Source organism: Neofelis nebulosa, chromosome 2 (assembly GCF_028018385.1).
Source record: "Neofelis nebulosa isolate mNeoNeb1 chromosome 2, mNeoNeb1.pri, whole genome shotgun sequence".
NCBI lineage: Eukaryota > Metazoa > Chordata > Mammalia > Carnivora > Felidae > Neofelis > Neofelis nebulosa.
Genome location: NC_080783.1, coordinates 117,496,202 through 117,511,415, shown reverse-complemented (window position 1 = coordinate 117,511,415; position 15,214 = coordinate 117,496,202). Strand labels below are relative to the sequence as shown.

The 15,214-nt window shown below is 48.3% G+C and overlaps 4 non-coding genes and 1 pseudogene across 4 annotated transcripts; 1 reads left to right on the top strand and 4 right to left on the bottom strand.

Annotated features, from left to right (window-relative positions):
• Positions 1-1,893: 1,893 nt before the first annotated feature.
• On the bottom strand, positions 1,894-1,967 carry TRNAN-GUU (transfer RNA asparagine (anticodon GUU)). Its single transcript has one exon. It is a non-coding gene; the product is annotated as a tRNA-Asn (tRNA).
• Positions 1,968-7,503: 5,536 nt separating this feature from the next.
• TRNAH-GUG (transfer RNA histidin (anticodon GUG)) lies at positions 7,504-7,575 on the bottom strand. Its single transcript has one exon. It is a non-coding gene; the product is annotated as a tRNA-His (tRNA).
• Positions 7,576-8,274: 699 nt separating this feature from the next.
• Positions 8,275-8,348, top strand: TRNAN-GUU (transfer RNA asparagine (anticodon GUU)). Its single transcript has one exon. It is a non-coding gene; the product is annotated as a tRNA-Asn (tRNA).
• Positions 8,349-9,591: 1,243 nt separating this feature from the next.
• LOC131504048 (MARCKS-related protein-like) lies at positions 9,592-10,724 on the bottom strand (annotated as a pseudogene).
• Positions 10,725-12,911: 2,187 nt separating this feature from the next.
• On the bottom strand, positions 12,912-12,984 carry TRNAV-CAC (transfer RNA valine (anticodon CAC)). The gene has a single exon. It is a non-coding gene; the product is annotated as a tRNA-Val (tRNA).
• Positions 12,985-15,214: the final 2,230 nt, after the last annotated feature.

Sequence of the window (15,214 nt, the reverse complement as noted above, 5' to 3'; positions counted from 1 at the left end):
GAAGATATGCAAAATGAAACTCAGAGTAAAAACAAATTTTTTTAAAAATTTTTTAACGTTTATTTATTTTTGAGACAGAGAGAGACAGAGCATGAACGGGGGAGGGTGAGAAAGAGGAAGACACAGGATCTGAAACAGGCTCCAGGCTCTGAGCTGTCAGCACACAGCCCGACGCGGGGCTCGAACTCACGGACTGTGAGATCATGACCTGAGCCGAAGTCAGCCACTCAACCAACTGAGCCACCCAGGCACCCCAGAAACAAATTTTTTTTTAATGAACATAGCATCAATGAATAGTAGGGCAACTTTAAAAGTCCTAAAACATGAATAATGGGAGTTCCTGAAAAGATTCAGGGAGTCAAATGAACCCTGAGCACAAGAAACATGAAGAAAACCACATAAAACCACATCATAATTAAATTGCTCAAATCCACTGAAAAAGATTAAATCTCCAAAGCAGCCAGAAGAAAAAGACATGGTCCATACGGAAACAAAAATAAAGGTCAGAGCTCTCATCAGAACCAGCGTGAGTGAGAATATAGAAAACATCTTTAAGGTTTATATTTTTGAGTCAGAGAACGAGTGGAGGGGGGCAGAGAGAGGGCGACACAGAATCCAAAGCAGGCTCCAGGCTCCGAGCTGTCAGCACAGAGCTCTTGGGGCTCAAATCCAAAAGCAGTGAGATCATAACCTGAGCCCAAGTCAGATGCTTAATGGACTGAGCCACCCAGGTGCCCCCAGAAAACATCTTTAAAGGACTAGGGTTTCCCCCTAATGGAATGTGGAATTCTATGCCTGCCCGCCATCAAGTTCTTTCAAAAATGAAGGTGAATAATGACATTTATAGACATAAAAATGCTAAAAGACTACATCACCAGGAGGACGCCTCCAGGAAGAAGGACATTGATACCACATGGAAATCTGGAGTACCGAAGGGATGAAGGACAACAGAAATTATATCTGTATGGGAAATTTTATAAGATTTGTTATTATTTAAATCTGTTTAAAAACATGACAGTTTAAGGGACCGCTGGGTGGCTCAGTCAGTTAAGGGCTTGACTTCAGCTCAGGACATGATCTCACTGCTTGTGAATTTGAGACCTGCCTCTGACAGCTCAGAACCTGGTGCCTGCTTCAGATTCTTTGTCTCCCTCTCTCTCTGCCCCTCCCCTGCTCACACTCTCTTTCTCTCTCTCTCAAAAATAAACATTAAAAGAATTAAAAAAAAAAAAACATGACAGTTTCGGCAAAAGTATAACAATGGATTGTGGATTTTATAACATATGTAAAGTAAAAAGCATGGCAAAAATAGCATAAAGGTGGGTAGGGGAGAAATGGGAAGAGGCATGGGATCAACTGGAGGGAGACTGGTAAATTACACATGTATATGCTATGAAGCCCAAAGCAGTCGCTGAAATAACAAAAAAAGATTTATAACAAGACCACAAAGGAGAGAAAATGGAATCATGTAAAAACTGTGGTAGAGTAATTGCTTTTCCAGGACTCTATGGAAATACCTGTACAAGCGGTCAAAGATATGTCGACAGAAATGAAGACTACAGCATTATTTGTAATGTTAAAAATACAGAACCAAATTAATTTCAAAAGCACACAGAGTGTTAAACACTAGTACAAACGATAGAAGAAACTTCTATGGAAAGTGAGGCAGAGGACAGCTCTGCTTGTTCTTGCTTTTTCATACATATGCTTTAAATAGCTCTTCCCAGGATCTGGGATGACCTTCGCATAAAGGATCTAGACGGTGCAATAAAGGATCCCGAGGTGCACAGGACCCCGAAGTGCACCAGACGTAGAATGGTAATATAAGTGACGTCTTCTCCTTCTTGAAGGGAAGGAGGTCACAGGACAAAGGCTTTTCAAGCCCAAACATTACGTCCCTGGGTGGGCTCGAACCACCAACCTTTCGGTTAACAGCCGAACGCGCTAACCGATTGCGCCACAGAGACCCGCTCAAGTCTGACTTTTCATCCCAATAAAGAATGAGCATGCACTCCACGCGGGGAGAGCCACCCACCACGGCAGGACCACTGTGCAGGTTCCAAAGCCTCGAAAACCCGGGAGGACGAGTCAACGGGGCTAGTTACTCGCGTTTGAAACCCTTGCCTTGGGCGATTCCGAAGGCAGAAGGGCAGCCAGCCGGACTGTTCGTTGCTGTGGCGGGAACCAGAAAATTAAAGGGAAGGTTATGGGGGGCGGGACCAGGAGGAGGTGGGAAGGAGATCAGGGGAAAACACGAAACGTGGAAAGAAGTATGGACGAGACGGAGAGACCTGCCCGGACGGGAGATGGGAAAATTGTTTTGTGGAACAGAATGGGGAGGGAGAAACGGAGAAGAGCGTGAAAGAGGACAGCACGAACATCTGTAGGTGTCCAAGAATAAAAGGGCAAAGGAAGTGTGAATATGTTTACGTAAGAACAAACTGTAGGTATCTGGCAGTGGCGGCCCGCAGGCCTGTGGTGCATGGTCACCGTGCAGTGGTTAGGGCGTTTGTGACTGCAAGTTCAAACCCGGTAACGGCAGAGTAGTGTCTGACCCATCTTTTTGGGTTGCTCGTCATCCCGCGCCAGAGTTAGCAGCAGTTGGAGCACAGCATACTTGGGTGCAGAGTACAGGGCTGACCCCACAGAGCCACGCGGCCACAAGAGGAGTAAATGCCACGGTGCACGAACTGGCAGGCCGCCAGCCAAAGCGAAACTTTGGGAGTTTCCTCGTCTCACTACCCAGCAGAAAACATCCCAAAGGTGAAATACCGCCTTCAGGGAGGCTTGCCTGTAGCCTCCACTAACGAAATAGTGCGGTCATAGCCTTTTTTTCTAGTAAAGATATTTCAAATATCTGTGTGTGTGTGGCGGAGGGGGTGGGGAGGGGCTTACACTAAACGAGAACGAGTTTTCGAGTTTAATAAAATGCCAACAAGCGGTCCTGGTCTACCTCAGCTTGTCTTCATCTGCCATTCATTACTAGTTTTTATGGGAATAGTAAATTACTGAACTATAGTTCACATAGAGTAAAAATCACAAATCTTTAGTGTACACTTTGTTGAATGTGGGCAAATGAAATCATCACCCAAATCAAGTTACGAAAAATTGCCATGATCCCAAAAGTGTACACTGATCCCCTTTCCAGGCAATTCAGACCCTATCTCACTTAGTTAATTATCACTTGGAGGTCTATTTCCTATAGGTTACAATTGCTTGTTCTTGAAATTCAAACAAATAAATGCGTATTTTTTTGCATTTGTCTTTTTTTCATGCAACATTATGTTCATTAAATATGTCCATACCGTTATGTACGTCACTTCTTGATTTGGATATTATTGGAGTAACTTTGGTGTTATTTAGTATTAATTAGTGCTATTGATGAATATTCTTAGTGTTTTGATGCATAGTCTGTGCCGGACTTTCTGTGTACTTGTACACTCATAGAAGTACTGCAGTTGCTGGGTCATGGAGTTTAACTTTATTAGAAATCACTGGGGCTCCTGGGTGGCTCAGTCAGTTAAGCCTCTGATTTTGGCTCAGGTCATGATCTCATGGTTTGCAAGTTCCAGCCTTAGGTCAGGCTCTGTGCTGAGACAGCTCAGCCTGCCTCAGATTCTGTGTCTCTCTCTGCCCTTGCCCCACTCATACTCTGTATCTCTCTCTCTCTCTCTCTCCAAAATTAAAAATTAAAAAAAAAAAGAGATTGCCAATAGTCCTCTAGAATGATTTTGAACCAGCAACTACAGTTGCAATCGCTCTACATTCTTATCAGCATTTGGTGTATTAATTATTTTAAATACAGCCATGCTGGAGGGTGTAGAATGTTATATCTCCTTATATTTTAATTGTATTTCCCAAAGGAGTAAAAATATCCGGAATATTTCTGATAACTTTTGGTCATTAAGATATCTTACTTTCTGAGGAAAGACTATTCAAATATTTTACCTATTTTTATTTGGTTTAGTTTTTTACCACTGATTTATAAAAATAATTGAGACATTTTATTTATTTGTTTGTTTGTTTATTTATAGGGACAGAAGGGGAGGGGCAGAGAGGGAAAGAATCCCAAGTAGGCTCTGAGCTGAGAGTCCTATGTGGGATTTGCTCTCATGAAGCATGAGATCGCGACCCAAGCTGAAATCTAGAATTTGAAAGGCTTAACAGACTGAGCCACCCAGGCACCCCTGAGACATTTTAAAGTAATAATGTGGCTAATATATTTTCTCAATTTGTGACTTGACTTTCATATGGTGATTTCTCATGAGTATAAGTGTTTAATTTGGGTGAAATTTTTTTAGCTTTATTTTTTGTTTATATTTATGCCTTTTTATGTTCTATAAGAAATCTTTGTACCAAATATTGTGAATATATTCTCCCAAATTCTCTATGAGCTCTAGAAGTTTAGTCACAATTTAAAAATCTGTGATATGTTCTTCTCAAAATCAAAATAGTCTTAGGAGCTATCAATGACAAGGAATAAAAAATACTTCTAAAATGCTCTTAAGAGAATCTATTAGGGACTTGGGATGATGGTGTTAGCAATACTCCATGTTCACAGGAAGATTCAGAAATTATCCTTCAAACCTGTCAAGTGCTGAGTGAAAATGACTCTTTTGGAAATCTCTACAACGCAGTTTGCCCCTGGTTGCAAGAGTTTACTGGATCTAGTGAAAGTCGGCATAGATAACCTGCACAGGTATTTTCTGAATTACAGTCTTCCCAAGGCTATCTCCAGTGAGTGATTCTCCCATAATATTTGGCTTCCTTTAGATGGCATTCTATTCTATTTTTTTATTAAATAGGTTTTTTTTTTTTTTTTTTTTGAGAGAGACAGGGTGCCAGCAGGGGAGAGGCAGAGAGAGTGGGAATTCCAAGCAGGTTCCAGGCTCTGAGCTGTCAGCGCAGAGCCCTACCCTGGGTTCGAACTCCGGAACTGTGAGATCATTACCTGAGCAGAAGTCAGACGCCCAACCGATTGAGCCACCCAAGCACCCTGATTTTATATATTTTAGATGGCATTTAAAAAAGCCCTGAGAGCCTATCATGCGCGCGCGCGCGCACGCACGCACGCGCGCACACACACGCACACACACACACTTACACTTGTTATATTTGAACACTTACCTCCTTCACACATTCCCCTTCCTCACTCCTCCTGGGCAGGGACCTGACCCACAATCTATCCAGCACCAATTGCAGAAGGTCCCGGGGTAGATCCAACATCCCCCAGGATTGACAACTCTACCAATTCCGTATCTCTCCTACTCCAGACCTTAACGACAAGCATTTGCAGCTACCGCACGCCCACGTCATAAGGTGCCCTTGCGCGCCAGGTTCAAGGCTCTAAGCCCCAGGAGCCCAAGGCCTCTTTGATGCTGGTGTCTGTGCCGGAACACCGAGGTTGGGTGGGTCAGGCGCGATTCTCCCTCCTAGCGTCGCTTTCAGCCCTGCTTGGGAAATCGGGTCTGCACCTTCGTCTTCCTGGATCTCCTCTTTCACGACGGAAGTGCATGCTTGTAACTGCTTCTTGCACCACACCCCCTGTCTGTCCAAAAGGTGCCAGAGCTACACCTGCTCTTTCCCTGCAGCCCGCCCTGTCTGCGGGAGCTCTGGCGCCAGGATCTGGCCCAGCGAGCTCAGCACCAGGCTGGGAGCTCCTCGCAGGCCAGCAGGACAAAGGCCACACGGAGTCCGCTGGTGGGAAAGCACGCGGGACGTCACCGGAGGGCCTCCGCTCCAGCGCCACATTCCCTTTGGAATCAAGTCGGAAGGAGGCACCCCTTCCAGGAGCAAGGAGGCCAGAAACCTGTCTTCGCACGAAGGCTCCCGGGGCCAGCGCGCCCTTTGTCTTCCTGCCCCGGCTGGCCATGGTTCCTCGCCTCTCACCCGGCTTCTCCTTCCCGCTGCTTCTCTCCCACTCCCGCTGTGTCCTTGGGGACAGGAAGCCGCCCTCTCCGTCCTCCCCGTCCTCTCCCCGCCGTCTCCCGCCGCCCCCCCCCCATCCCCACCCCTACCCGCACCCCCAAACCCGCGGAAAGGACCCGTCGCCTCTCCCATGCTTGCGGAGCAACCTTTTGTAACAACGGGAGGAGAGAGGAACTGCGGTCGGAGGCAACCGGTTCCCGCGCTGGTTCTCACGGCCCAGCCCGTCGAGGGGCCCGGCTCGAGCCCGTAATCCTTGCTTCTCCTTGAGCTGCCAGAGCCTGCGGCGCCCGGAGCTGGCCAAGTCAGCGTCTCTCCCACCGCACCCCAGGGAAGAGCAGGAATATCCTGTGGGGGTCGCTCTTACCCAGAAGAGACACCTGGCAAGCGGTCCAACAGAAGCCCGGACTCTGCGCCCCGGGCCACTTCTCGGCGTCGCTTCCGTCGGCGCGTGCAGCTCTCGCGGGGCCTTGGAGAGCGGAGGAATGATAGAGAAGGACGCACTCTCCAGTGGCAATAAAAAATCCCACTTTCCCCCAACATGCCTCACCGTCCTCCCCACTCCTCCATTCTAGCACCTCCAGGAAAGAAGAATGGTGGTCTTGTTTTTCTTATAGATTTGTTTTTGTCCATGACTCCCTTTCCTTTAACGGACATGTATTCACATATCCACAAATTACTAGTAGAATGACATTTTTACCAGCCTTTCCCCAAGTACGGTATATTGAAATTACTTAAGCATCTGTCATTGGTCTTTAGTTTTACGCTGGTATACTTATCATTACACCATTATCATTAACACCAGAATGAAAGTGTGACAAATGCAATAACACATACAAAAAACATGATGTTGCTTGATAATGGTTAGTTAGAAAAAGTGTATATTCATTCATGTGAATTTGAAGAAAGGACAAGCCTAATCTGTGGGGGGTAGACATCCCTAAAATAGCAAGGATGGATAGGCATTACCTGGAAAGTGTATCAAAGGGCCATGCTTGGATGAGAGAAAATTTGTCTCGATCCTGGTGTGATTAAACATTTCAATATTTAAATAGCTGTCCATTAATGATTTGGGCATTTTGTTCTGTGAATACACATTACTAATTTCCTTTTTAGGATAAAATTGACTATCCAACGTTAGAGACTACAACGTAGACCACGACCAGTTTGGAGTGTATTGCAAACTCTTTAAAATCTGTTCTGTTTGTGTACAGCAGTCTCACTAATGTTTGAAATAGTTCCACCAAAAACAAAACAAACAAAAAGAAAAAAAAAGAAAAAGAAAAGAAAAAACAACCCTCCATAAGACTAGACCATTTCCTTAGTGGAAGCTACATACAGGGATCATTGAGAGCTTCCACTTCATCTTTAGATATTTTCTGTTAAATTGGGAGATGTGGAGCGCGTCCAGGGTTTCTCTGGGACAGCGCTGCATAGAGCTTAGTGCACTATTGTTTGTTTTTTCCTTCCTCCTGACCGTATTGCACTTGGTGGTGGCCTGCGAAAAGTGTGGCTCTTTGCGTGCAGGTAAGGAGAGCGGCCCGTGTGGTTTCAAACACAAAGTAAAATGGAAAGCCTTGCCGTGACTCGGATTCGAACCGAGGTTGCTGCGGCCACAACGCAGAGTACTAACCACTATACGATCACGGCGCGCCACACTGCCGGCGGTGAACTCAGTTCTTGCTCTGACAAATGGGATGAAATTCATTCCAGTTACTGTGCTGCTTTGTTGTTGGGTAACTGCAGGTACTCGTGCTGTTCCCTCGTGTCTTGCCTTCGTTTTCCCCCTCCCCATTCGAATTCATTTATCATCTCCCCTGCATCCAGCCCAGCCCGCGCGTCTGCACAGGCCTCTGCGGGGTATCTTTGCGGTGTCCATGCCTCCCCCGCTTCTTTCCCTCCTCCATACGTTTCTCCTTTTGATGCCCCCACCTCTCACTCCGGCTCCCACCCCACCGACCGCGGCTGAGCCGAGCGCCATCAGCACAGATGGGCGGGTGAAGACGGCACAACCCGAGGAGCCATCACGAGAACCCACCAGGCGTTCAGCTTCTCTTGGGCACCTCTTGCATCAGGCTCGGGGAGTCGCAGCCCTGGGCGTCTCTGGGGGGCTCTGGTATCTGACGCGAGTGTGGAACAAGGTGTGGGTGAGGCTGTTCAGCTGGCTGCCCTTCTGCCTTTGGAATCGCCCAACGCACGGGTTTCAAACGGGACGAACACTGCATCCCAACTCTTCTCTGATTTTCCGAGGCTTTGGAGCCTGCAGTGCTGTCCGGAAAAGGCGGGTGGCTCCCCCTAGCGTTGCGTGAGTGCTTGCTCTCTGTTCTATGAAAACATGTGCTTCCGCGGGTCTCTGTGGCGCAATCGGTTAGCGCGTTCGGCTGTTAACCGAAAGGTTGGTGGTTCGAGCCCACCCAGGGACGCACCCATCGTTTTTTTTTTTTTTTTTTTTTTTTTTTTTTTTTTTATTATAGATCGTGAAAGTCCTTTCTTTCTATCTTGTCCATCCCCTCCCCTAAAGGCAGAGAAACTCCTCCATTACCCTCCTGTCCTTATTCGTCTTGTGCATAACAGAAGGACCTAAGTCAAGATCATCACGGATCCTCAAAGACCTCGGGAGGAAAAGAGGTCACCAGGAATCCTCAAGAGTAAACATCGTTACCCTGAGTTCGTTTCAACAACGAGGTTTCTTTGCTTGTACTAATATTTATTTAAGCCTTTCCATATAGTTTTGAAATTAATTTGGTTTTATGCTTTTACTATTATAAATAATACTGCCGTCATATCCAGTCAATACTTGTATACACATCTACATGGTAGAATGCAATTGTTCTATCATAGTCTTTAGTCTTTACATGGTTTCTATAGGATTCCACTTTTTCTCCTTTGATGGTTTATTAGCTATAACTCTCTCTTTTGTTATTTCAGCTACTGCTTTGGGCTTCATAGCATATACATCTGTAACTTACCACAGTTGCCTTTAAGTGATCTCATATCTCTTCACATTTCTCCTCTGCCAGCCTTTATGCTAGTTTTGTCATGCATTTTACTTTGCGTATGTTATAAACCTCACAATCCATTGTCATTACCTTTGTTTAATCTGTCTCTTGGTATTAGGGATTTAAGTAATAATAAAAAAATCCTATATTTTCCCATGGAAATATCCTTTCTGTTGTTCTTTATCTCCTTGGGTACATACAGATTCCCATCTAGTATCAGTGTCCTTCCCAGAGGACTTTTTAAACATTTCTTGCAATGTGAATCTGTTGGTGATGAAGTCTTTCAGCATTTGTATGTCTGTAAATGTCATTATCCACTTTCATTTTTGAAAGACTTTGGTGGGGGGGGGAGGAGGCAAAGAATTCCACCGTTGAATTCCTCCCCCATCCTTTAAAGATGTTGCTCAACTGTCTTTTTTTTTTTTTTTCTAAAGGGACATTTATTCCTTTTCCAAATGTTACAGTAAAACCAGGTGGAAGAGAATGTTTTTAACAGTTAGAAAAAAAAAAGTATAAATCTAGGGTTTGGCCATTAAAAGTTATTTACAACAATGGGAGGGGGGAAAAAGACAACAAGAAGTTGTTTTACATTACAGACTCCCCCCCCCCCCCAAAAGCCTAATACTTGCTTACCAAGTCAAAAAAGAGACACAGTCGATTCACAAGCTGGAGGTTTGAATTTGAGTAAGACATTTATAAAAACCTAGACAGGGGCAGTGTCCTCCCCAGCCCAGGTGCCACTAGGCACAGAACAAGAGACTAAAAACTCAACAGGGGGGGCGGGAGGGGGAGGCTGGACACTCAGGGTTTGAAGGTGTAGGCACCCCACATCCGGCTCAGGGATTTGGGGAATAGGGAAAATGTCTTTTCTACTTGGAAAAGAATTGGGGAAGAAAACCAGCAATTGCCTTCTGCAGGGGTGGGGACAGGACAGGTAAGGCCAGGAGCAGGAGCATTTCACATCACTAACCTAACTTGGGAAACTGCAAGGGACCACCTTCAACTGGCCTTAAGAGGAAGTCCAAATTGATGATGGGAGAATCCACAGGAGGGAAAAGGAGAAGGAATGTGGCTGGGAGGGGGCAACAGCCCCTTCCTTTCTGGGCACAGGAAGGCAGTCAGGGGACCTGGTCCAGGCAGTGACCTTACAAGGACAGCACAGTTTTTGCAGCTTAGAGATCACCCACCTGCCCCCACCCAGCTACTCATTCTGCTCGCTGGCAGGTGTAGGGCCACTCTCCTGCCAAGAGGCAGTGGATGGCCCTGCAACCTGGGCCCCTGCCTCTTCTTTGGTGTCTCCTCCCTTGGAGGCAGCACTAGCCTCTGCCCCCTTGGCCTGGGGCTCCTGGCCCTCGGGGGCGGCAACAGCCTTCCCTTCCTGGGCTGTGCCTTCCTCCCCGCAGGCACCGATCTCCCCCTGCTCCTGCTCTTCCTCTGTGGGTGAGGAGGCAGAAGAATCACCCCTACCCTCCTTCCGATTTCTCTTGAAGGACAGACCACTCAATTTGAAAGCCTTATTGAAAGAAAATTTCTTCTTCTTCTCGGGGGTCTCCTTGGCGGGGACATCCGCCTTGACCTCACCGCCCTGGCTAGGGGATGCTGGCTCGATGGCATCGCCAGTGGTCCCGGCTGCCTCCTCTGTTCCGTTCATGGGGGGCGATTCCCTTTCACCCTTGGGGAAGAAGTCTCCATTGCTTTTCACGTGGTCATTCTCCATCTGTTGGCCTTAGCAGGGGAAGCGCCTGCTGCCTCCGAGGCGGTCACGTCGCCCCGGGGAGCCTTGGAGCTCTGGCTGCCCATGATGGGGGGAGGTCTGCTGGGGGGCGCCCGGAGCCGCCCCAGGCTCGCGCTGCAGGGGTGGGGCTCGCGCCTGAGGGGGAGGGGGAGGGGTGAGGGGTGGGGAACCGAGCTGCACTCCCGCTCCGCGCCCGACCCGCTAGCTGTGCCCGCCGCCTCCCAACTCCGCGCCAGAATGCCCTCAACTGTCTTATCATTTGTGCTGGTTCTGATGAGAAGTCTGACATCATCTTTATTTTTTTCTGTATGTATCTTAACCTTAAAACAAAATTGCCAGTTGTTTTACCAGCAAAAGATCAGTTTGTTCAGGAATAGCAGAGAATTACAATCCCAGACAAGCAAGCTAAAGCAAACCCATAGACAAGTGCACAGAACAAAAGAGAGGTATGCTGTTTTATACAGGAAAGCGGGAAGTTGGGAAGACTATTATAAATAAAAACTACTTTGGCTCAAACTAGGAGTTTTAAGTATAGGAGCTTCCCATTGGCTGAGTTGTGACTGTCTCATTGGCTGGGCTGTTGCCCGGAGAAAAGCCTCTCATCTTTCTGCAGGGTAGCAAAAGTAGTGTCCTCCTGCAAGGTCCACCTTTTACAGTTGGATTTGGAACTGAGAGCAAATGGTAAGGCATGAGACCCCCCCCCCCCCCCCGCCTTGAACCTCCCCACTACATTTCAGTGAGGTTTCCCTTAACGAATTTCCATAGTACCATGTCTTTTTTCCTCTGGCTGCTTTAAAGGTACCAACCCCCCCCCACCCCCACCCCCACCCCCCATGGATTTGAGCAATTTAGTTATGATGTAACTTGGTGTGAGTTTTTAAATAGTCCTTGTGTTCTTTCATTGTATCCATTTGGCTCCTTGGGTGGGTGAGCTTATAATTTTCATTATGACTGAGGGGCGCCTACATGGCTCAGTTAAGCCTCTGACTTGGGCTCTGGTCATAATCTCGCGTCCGTGGGTTCCAGCCCCGCATCAGGCTCTGTGCTGACAGCTCAGAGCCTGGAGCCTGCTTCGGATTCTGTGTCTCCCTCTCTCTCTGCCACTCCCCCACTCACACTCTTTCTCTCTCTCTCTCAAAAAGAAATAAAACATAAAGAAAATTAAATTAAAAAAATAATTTTCATTATGATTGGAAAATTTTCTCTTATTGCTTCTTCAAACATTTTTACTTCAAAAAATTTTCTCCTGCAGTCTTTTCAGGGATTCCAATCACTCATATATTAGGCCTTTTAAAGTTGCTCTACTATTCACTGATGCTATGTTAAGTTAAAAGCTTTTTGGGAGCGCCTGGGTGCCTGAGTAGGTTGAGCGTCCGACTTGGGCTCTAAATCACGCTATCGCGGTTTGTGAGGTCCAGCCCTGCGTCTGGCTCTGTGCTGACAGCTGAGCCTGGAGCCTGCTTTGGATCCTGTGTCTCCTCCTCTCTCTGCCCTTCCCATGCTCATGCTCTGTCTCTGTCTCTCAATAATAAACAAACGTTAAGGAAAAAAAAAAGACTTTAAAAAAAGGGTTTTTTTTTTTTTGCGTTTCACTTTGGATATTTCCATTGTTCATGGCTTTATGTTCCCTAATATTTTTTTACACAATGTCTAATCTGCTCTTAATTCCATCTGGTGAATTTATTAACTCAGATGTTATAGTTTCCTCCTTTAACTTTGATACTGGTCATTTGTGTATGTTCCACATTTCCAACTTAATTCTTTGGGCATATGTAACACATAGTATCTATTTTAAAGTCTTCTCTGCTAGTTTTAACATCTTGTTAGCTCTCGTTCAGTTTCAATTGCTTATTCTCCTCCTTTGGGTTTTGTTTTTCTGCCTCTTGCATGCCTGGCAGACATTGTCACAGTGTACCTTCTTGGATACTGGCTACTTTGGTATTCCTATAAATTTTTTTGAGTTTTGTCCTGGGGCACAGTCAAGGGTGTGGCCTGCTCTCCAAGGTGACTGGGAGCAGACACACAGCGACCAGGCCTGGTAGTCGAGTGCTGAGAAGGCTTTCAGGTGGCGGTGGGACTCCGGCCTTGCTTGTGTTGTTTTTTTGTGTGTTAGTTTTCTAAATGGAAACGCAACAGCGCCCGCCGAGGCCGCCTTGGCACAAGCCATCGCTCCTTTTGCGTTTTAAAGGACAATAGATGGGGGGGGGGGGGGGAGGGGGCGGGGCGTGGAGGAGGGGGTCGTAAAAGGAAGTTGTTTCCGCCCGGTTTCGAACCGGGGACCTTTCGCGTGTGAGGCGAACGTGATAACCACTACACTACGGAAACGAGGCAGGCAGCCGGGCCTTCGGCTCTAACCCCCAAAAACGGCATTTCGGCCACACCCATCGGGCCGCCGACTTCGCTTGAACTGTCCAAGGCCCTGAAAGCAGCCGCGCCCCTGCGGGCGAGGAGCCCGCGCCCCCGGAGCGGTCCCGGCAAAGGACCCCGCGCCTCCCCGCCTCCCCTGAGGACAGGACCCTGGCGGCCTCAGCAGCCTGGCCTCGGGAACCGCACCGAACGCAGGGTGTCCGCCTCCAGGACGAGGGGCCCCAGGGCAGACGTCGGGTGCGCGCTCTTCCTCCGCCAGCCCTTTGGCTCTGCGCCTCACCGCGGCCCTCCTGGCAGAGGGGTCCTTCCGATTCCTGCCGCCATCGCTTATTCTACTCGGCTCCTTTAGTCCAATATTTTAATCATGCCTGTGTGTTTTAGTCAGTACCGTAGCAAAGGCCACATCTTAGGACATTTGGCTGTTTTAAAATACCGAACACGAATACAGGCCAATCCACGATTCCCTGCCTGGAATGAATTCGTTCGAAGACCACATAGAGTAAGTATAAATCTATTCAGGAGCCAGAGACAGTGCAGGCAGATTTCATGATTATTCGATTTCCTCCTCATCCCTTTTGAGATTCGTTTTGAAGAACAGTTTTGTTTTACCTTTTACAATACCTGACACTTCTTTTATTTGCCTTTTATAATTTTCCCGTTCAACAGGTCAAGGAGTGCGATTTTTAACCTAGGACAGGTCAAGAGGTAAAGGCGGTTTTCACAGAAAGCATGTGCCTGGAGGGGTTTTCAAGCTCACCTCACAGCAAAATGCTAGCCGACCAATGCTGGGAAAGACTAATGTTCTTTCTTTCTTTGCTTTTCTTTCTTGTCCTTCTCCCCTTTTCTCTTTTTCCTTTAGAAGTACAGCTTAAAAAGTTTGGCGAAGAATATGCCATTTTCTCCAGCGGTTGATCTCAGTGCAATGGTTACCGCGTGGCCTTCTCGCTCAAAGTTCAAGTGCTCCAACCCGAAGGAAGTGCGGGCAGCATATTCACTGGACATCAGCCCACAGTGCTCTGCTTTGTTCTGCTTTGGCTCAAAATGCAGTTATGGATGCACCATCGTCACCAGCAACCGGAGGACCTGCTTCCAAAAGATGTGGCCTTCAAAGTAGCTTTCCATCATTGAATTTCTTTAGGTCACCCTCCCCCCATTCCTTCCCTCCAAATTCTATTTTTCTCCTACCACCCCCAGCCAGGGGAGAGGATTCACTGTCTTTCTGTCGTGTCCGGACCCTCTGTGGTTGTACGTGGACAGGAGGAAGGAGTATTTGAACCTTCCCCTCCAGGAGCAAGACGGGCAATCGGGGCTCGAGAACCACAAACTAATACACTTGGATCAGCTGGGTTCCCGCAAACCCAGTCGAGCGGTCCTTGGAGCCTCTCTGTTGGCTGAAACGGAAGGCACGTGGGATTCCACACCCCGCAAGAGGAGCTACGCTGAGGGGCCCCAGCCCTAACCCCTTGCCCTCGAGGACAGGCCTGGAAGAGGGACAGAGCCGCCCCCTCACTCCCCCCCGCAACACCACTCCCCCCGAAAAAGAACAACGGCGGCTCAAACCCACGATCCCTAGACTTAGGGGAGAGGGAGCCAAGGTGCCAGCGTTAAACTGATCTCCCGCCTGTGTCGGGAGAGTCGTTTGCCCGAGTCAGCAAGCCGATTGTGTGGCTCCGAGACGGCAATTAACAAAAGCAGCAGCAGGATTTTCGGACAAAGCAGGCGTGTGGCGTGTGGCTGGGGGGCCGCGGGCGGGGGGTGGGGGGGTGGGGGGGGGTGTGGGGGGGGGTGGGCGGGACCCGAGTCCAGTCCAGGGCTGCCGAGCCTGCCTCGAAAGCCGTCTCGGTCCGCGCCGCCTCTGTCGCTGCGTCCCAAACTTTGGGGGGATGTTGGGGACTGCGGGGTCTCACTCCGGGGGCCTCCCCTCCCGCCTCTTCGCGGCGACCTTGTGTCCACACGCAGCCACGGGTGCGGCCTGGACGGGGTGACTTGTGGACCTGGCGGGGCCCCGGGGCGCAACCGCTGTCCCGCACAGTGTAAGGTCTTTGTTGTGGGGCATCTTTTATAGAGGGAACGGCCTTAGGGGACAATTACTGAGAGGGGTGCGCGTCACCCAGAGCAAACAGACGGGAAATAGCCACCGCTTAACGCGGAGAGTACTCGTGCTTCTTAAAAAGTAGCGGCTGGCAGC